General features: G+C 46.4%; 1 protein-coding gene across 1 annotated transcript in view; it reads right to left on the bottom strand.

Annotated features, from left to right (window-relative positions):
* The window catches only part of LOC146259550 (thyroid hormone receptor alpha-like), a 94738-nt gene that overhangs the window by 39223 nt on the left and 49487 nt on the right, over positions 1–6028 (bottom strand).

The following is a 6028-nucleotide window of genomic DNA, read 5'->3' as shown; positions in this document are numbered from 1 at the left end:
TCATGTATGCGTTTATCCCCAGAAACTTCAGAGCTGGAGAAAAACTGCTCAACTCAGGGGAGGATTAGAAACTGACGGCTTCGTGTTGAATAAAACATCACAGCCAAAAGATGCTCCAATGCTCCAGCATGTGAGCTGTGTGTGTGTGTGTGTCACTGTCGGCGTGTGTGCGTGTGCTGTTGTCTCGCGCTCCGTCTTGCACACACACACACACACACACACACGTGTGCTTCCTCTCACCTTTCTAATCACGTCTTTCACAAGAGGCCTGAAAATGCGTGAAGCAGCGTGCTTGGATCAGGATATGAAGCAGTAACGTTCGACGGGGTCTTCAAACGAGAGGTGACAATTTGATATGCACTTCAGGTACAGTAGCACTGGAAGAAGAAACAAGCATCAGAAGAGGTATTTTGAGAAGATGGGAGACTGTTCCTCATAGAGTATATTATTGCCTGGATTACTGCATATCATCTTACCGTCTACCCTTTACTGTGGTGCTCTTAACTGGCATGAACCAGTACTTTGTTCCTTCTGCATGAAGAACATCAACCTGCCTCTTCATCAACTAGGACAAGAGTAATTGTGGACTTCCTGACACTCGTGTGTCAACAGTTAGTGCACATACTCCCACTAGGGCTGACCCTTGTAATTTACACCCTTACAACATTCTCCTGGGGTCTCTGACCGCAGTTATCAGAGGCTGGGCCACACAGGCTTGAACGCAGATAGTATTTTTTAACAGGCTTTTGCCTCGGGATTTGCTGTTACAGTTCAAATTTGAGAAAAGGACTGTATGGAAAGCTTCTCAAACTGTACTTGACTTCATATGTGACAGCTTGCATTTACACAGCTTGTTCCTCCCTGTTGTTGACAGAGGTGATTTCCACGTGAAGAAATATCATACTAGCCATACTGCTTTGTCAGTGAAAAAAGACGATAAGAAGAATACATCAATATCTAATAATTAACTATCCTGCATATGGGTGTAATCTTATCTTTAACAACCCACCCCAGCTAGAGGGGTTCTTTGTTTAACATTGATTTTAGGTTCACAATATTGATGTGTCAATGACAATATTCTTATTGTATAATAAAGTGTTATTGTGTACCTCTTTATCTGAGTGACAAGAAGTGCACAGGAAGCTCCTCCCACCTTGTTTGGTTCTACGTCGCTCTGCTTTTCATAGGGTGTTAGAGAAAGCTCCAAAGGGATTCATGTTTCAATACATTCTCTGCAAGCATCTCTTCTAATGCTTTCAATGGCCGGCTTAGCACTTGAGCACAAGCCACTACTGGCAAAAATCCTTTACATTTTAAAACCCACAGCCTGTAATGAAGGCAAAATCTGTTGATGCTTTAATGTGAAATTAAATACACACACCATGGAATCCAAGGCTTTTTTTGTATTTGTGTCACAGTTAATGGACAGAAGTGGACAACTAAAACAATGAAATGATCCATGCCATGTTCCATTGCTGAGGTTGCCATGTTGTATAACAACCCCCATTCCGGGAATGGGGAGTTGCCGCAGTAATAACTCGGGGGCATCTAAGGGTTGTTCCATCACGATAATAATGCAAAAAAAAAAAACTACAAAACAACACACCGAGCTCCTGCAGAGATTCATCTGAACTCGTGTCTGATGATGACTCACAGCTCACAGGAAGCTGCGCCTCGTCTGTGCTCCTCAGAGAGCCTGTATCTGCCTCCTCTGCTTCAGCACGTGCGCGGAGACCAGACAAGGTCACGAGAGGGGGCTGCGGCTGCGCTAACGCAGCATAAATATTGGATGGGGAACATTCATGGAAAGCCGTGTACCAGGGGAAACCGCATAAGCGCATCTGCATATCCCCTTTGGAAGCAGCTCTGTGTTGTGTCCCGTACCTGACCCCCGTCCGCCTCGCTAACGCTAATCGTATTGTACTGGGTATGTAATCAGGAAGGCCATTAGCTAAAAGCTAAAGGGTTATCTGCATTCACTACGGAGAGCACACACGCAGGCACACGCACACACATCCAGAACTAATGAATTGGACTAGTCCAATGGGTAGTGATAGCCATTCGAAGCGTCACTCCCCCCCCCCCATGTTGCTCGTTAATTGGAGGTTGTTTGTTTTCGAGGCAGTTTGCGAGAGCAGGAGGTGAGCTTGGCTGCCGTACGGTTTCTGTCATGAAGAAATACATGTCATAATAAAGATGATGTGATTAGAGGATATCGGCATCTCGCACGTGGTCATCAGTCGCATGTTTGGATTGCAGGGAACCTTCCGGAGGGTGAAATGGCAGCGTCTGTATTCAACCAACCTTGTCTGAATGTAACGTGTGTTTGGGGCGTCTGTGTGCTTGGTGTGGCGGTGACTGCGAAGCGTTGAACTGGGGTCGTCAAAGCCCCACCTGACATATGGCAGGTGGAGCCCTTAAAGTGCTGAGAGGAAGATCCTGGAGAATTATTCCTTCAATACACACGTTCTAGTGTAGGTCAGTATGCATACAAGGACACATTTTATACCCTATTTGTACTCTCTCATTTTCACACACACAAACCCCAGCACTCCTGCCAACTCACATACACAAACCTACCAAATACACACACACACACACACACTCCTACACAGCCCCGCATGTGACAGTTGGATTGACAGTGTCAATAGAAGGAACTGTTGGTGTGGTCAAACAGGGCAGCCGTGACACAAAGCCTAGTGTGACCCTGGATCCTCTGGAGCTGGGGCAGGCTAACACTGGGGCAGGCTAACACTGGGACAGGCTAACACTGGGGCAGGCTAACACTGAGGCAGGCTAACACTGGGACAGACTAACACTGAGGCAGGCTAACACTGGGACAGACTAACACTGAGGCAGGCTAACACTGGGGCAGGCTAACACTGGCACATGCTAACACTGAGGCAGGCTAACACTGGGACAGACTAACACTGAGGCAGGCTAACACTGGGACAGACTAACACTGGGACAGACTAACACTGGGGCAGGCTAACACTGGGACAGACTAACACTGAGGCAGGCTAACACTGGGGCAGACTAACACTGGGGCAGGCTAACACTGGGGCAGACTAACACTGGGGCAGGCTAACACTGGGGCAGACTAACACTGGGGCAGGCTAACACACACTGCCTTGGCACACTGCACCAATGTGGGCACATATGACATGTGGGTGGATACTAAAGTACACACTGGACCTGGGAGACATTCTGACTTTAACCAAACAAACATCGAGGGGTGTGTGTGTGTGTGTGTGTGTGTGTGTGTGTGGGGGGGGGTCCACCTATTCAAGTTTCTGTTTTTCATGAAAAGGATCGGTTAGATGGAAACATTCTTACACTGTTTATTTGGAGATCACTGAACGATAAATCATTTTACATCCCCCATGGAAATGAGAATCGATTCACATTATTGGTTGTATTGTACAATGAACATTTCCCAACACAGGTGACAGCCCTGATGTACAGTACAGTTCCACACATGCTGCTGCACACTGTAGCCGACCCTCAGCAGAGAAGGCTGCCCAGCATCAGTCCCTGGGCACCTGTTGCACCTCTACTCCAGCTATTGATCTGTTCTGTCTCTTGATTAAACCAGAGGACTGAGACAGAGAAGGAGAGAGAGAGAGAGAGAGAGAGAGGGGGAGAGAGAGAGAGGGAGAGAGAGAGAGAGAGAGAGAGAGAGAGAGAGAGAGAGAGAGAGAGAGAGAGAGAGAGAGAGAGAGAGAGAGAGAGAGAGAGAAAGAAAGAGAGTCGATGTTGTCTTTTGAGCCACTAAATCAAAGCCATAAATCAATTTCCTCTAATCTGGGCAAAGCCTGCTCCTGAGCAGGAAATACCAAGCGCTGAGAGTGGCCGGAGGGCGAGGGACAATAGTGCCTTCATGCAAAGCACAAGCTGTGGAAGATCTGATTAGTAAAGTACCACTCTGCTGGGACAGTGTCCGATGCCAGATCCTCTCCTGCACACACACAAACACACACACACCGGTATCGTGCTTGCACGCGCACGCAGACACACACTCTACACGCCAAAGTATTAGCACACACATATCACACTATCATAACCTACCAAGTAACGATCTCCACTTCAATATGCTTCTTGCTGCTTTAATATTCCTCACATTTAGACTAAAAGCCTTGTATCTACTTACAGCTCACACTTGTATGGAAATGCAGTATGACTTCTGGGAATATGACATGACACACAATCCTTGATCTTTTATGTTCTTGATATTGAATAGTTTCTCTGTTTTTCTCTATGTTCAAGAGGGAGAGAATTGGCGTTTGTGTGATTGCATGATTGTGTGAGTACTGACTGACTGATTGACTTTCTGTGGAGAATAGAGAACGTATTGGGTAATATTCTCGGAGGGTAAATGCAGGTAGGCAAAGGGAAAAAAGGGAGTTGTCATCATTTGTTAAAAAGTGGGACAATGCCTGTGAAAGGAGAGACTTGAAATAGTCAGGGAGTCAGGTGGCTCAACGGTGAGGGAATCGGGCTCGTAATCTGAAGGTTGCGGGATTGAATCCCCGCCGTGCCAAATGACTTTGTGTCCTTGGGCAAGGCACTTCACCCTACTTGCCTCGGGGGAATGTCCCTGTACTGACTGTAAGTCATAAGAGCGTCCGCTAAATGACTAAATGTAAATGTAAATATCTCATAACCTGCCAGACAAACAGGAGAGCAGATAGAGGTGACGTGTGTGTGTACGTTCTTGCTTGCGTGTGCGTGCGTGCGTGCGTGTGCGCGTGCGCGTGTGCGTGTGTGTGTGTGTGTGTGTGTGGAAATCCCTCATGCATTATTTCACACAATCCTCTCTATCAGGTTCTGCAGTATCCATGTTACGTTCTCACAACCCCACATTCTAACCACCACATATTGGATCATACTGATTCCAGATGAATAACAGCTTGTCAAACCCCAGCTTCCTGCTCTAGGTCGCTAGCACATTCTGATTGGCCAGAAGGGGTATAACTCTGAAACACCCTCATTTCAATGATGAGCTTGCTGGCTTCAGATCCTTATTTCACACAGTACATTGTCCTTTTACCACTTGCCTACGCACTGGTGTCCGAGACACAACATCACATGCTTCAGTGTCTGACATGCTATTGGAGGACGTGACCGTCACTCAGAATGAGTAAGGTGACCTCCAAGGTCAGCTACTGTAGATTGTAAAAACAAGCCAAAAGAGAAAGATAATACAAATAAACCGCGATGATCTTAGAAGTTACTTATAGGGGGCACAGAAGTGTCTGTATGCTTACTGGAGCAATAAGGCCATTTCCTGTGGCTTTTTAAGAGACCACCCTTTTAGCCACAATCTATCATATAGTGGGGCTTTTCAATAGGGGACCACCTCTAAGAGGTTTCCATCTTAACTACCAGACCCGCCTTACCTAAACCATCCTCTAAAATTAGCCGGTTCACAGCATGTGGTTTCAAGCTGTGGCTGGTTCTGCCTGGCCGTCTTTTTATATATAAGAAGAAATGATCCAGAGGAAATGTAAAGACTCGTTTTACACAGTGTGTAAAGGCTGCAGCCTAACGCATTAGCACATATAGGGGAACTCCAGATCCAGCCAGGCTCACAGGGTCGAAAGCCAGCCGCCAAGTCTGGAACGATGTCTAGAAAAAAGATATATGTCTAGAAATAACAGTGGCTTTTCGTGAGAATGTGAAACGCAACAAATGTATTCTTTGGCACGAGGGCATTGGACTTTGCATTCAGATTACCCTTTAAAGGGAATGAAAGCTGAGGAAGCCAATAATGACACGCTTTGTTTGTTTTCAAGATATTCTTAAAAAAAAAATAATAATAATAAAAAAGGGGACTCTCAGGCTATTTCATGTAGGTTGAAGTTGAAGGCTGTGATACATGGAGGAATTCCAGCCCAGCTGCCATGTAATGACCCTAATCCTTCCGTGCAGGAACTGCTTCTCTGCAAAGACGCTAATTTGTTTCCTCAGGGTCAGGGGGTCTGTATAGGATGTAGCACAACCGGCAGGCGGGAGGGAAACTCAGAAC

Source organism: Hypomesus nipponensis, chromosome 13, assembly GCF_054491055.1.
Source record: "Hypomesus nipponensis isolate SF chromosome 13, ASM5449105v1, whole genome shotgun sequence".
In the NCBI taxonomy this organism is placed as follows: Eukaryota; Metazoa; Chordata; class Actinopteri; order Osmeriformes; family Osmeridae; genus Hypomesus; species Hypomesus nipponensis.
The sequence above is the reverse complement of the archived record's forward strand: the minus strand, read 5'-3'. Positions and strand labels throughout refer to the sequence as shown.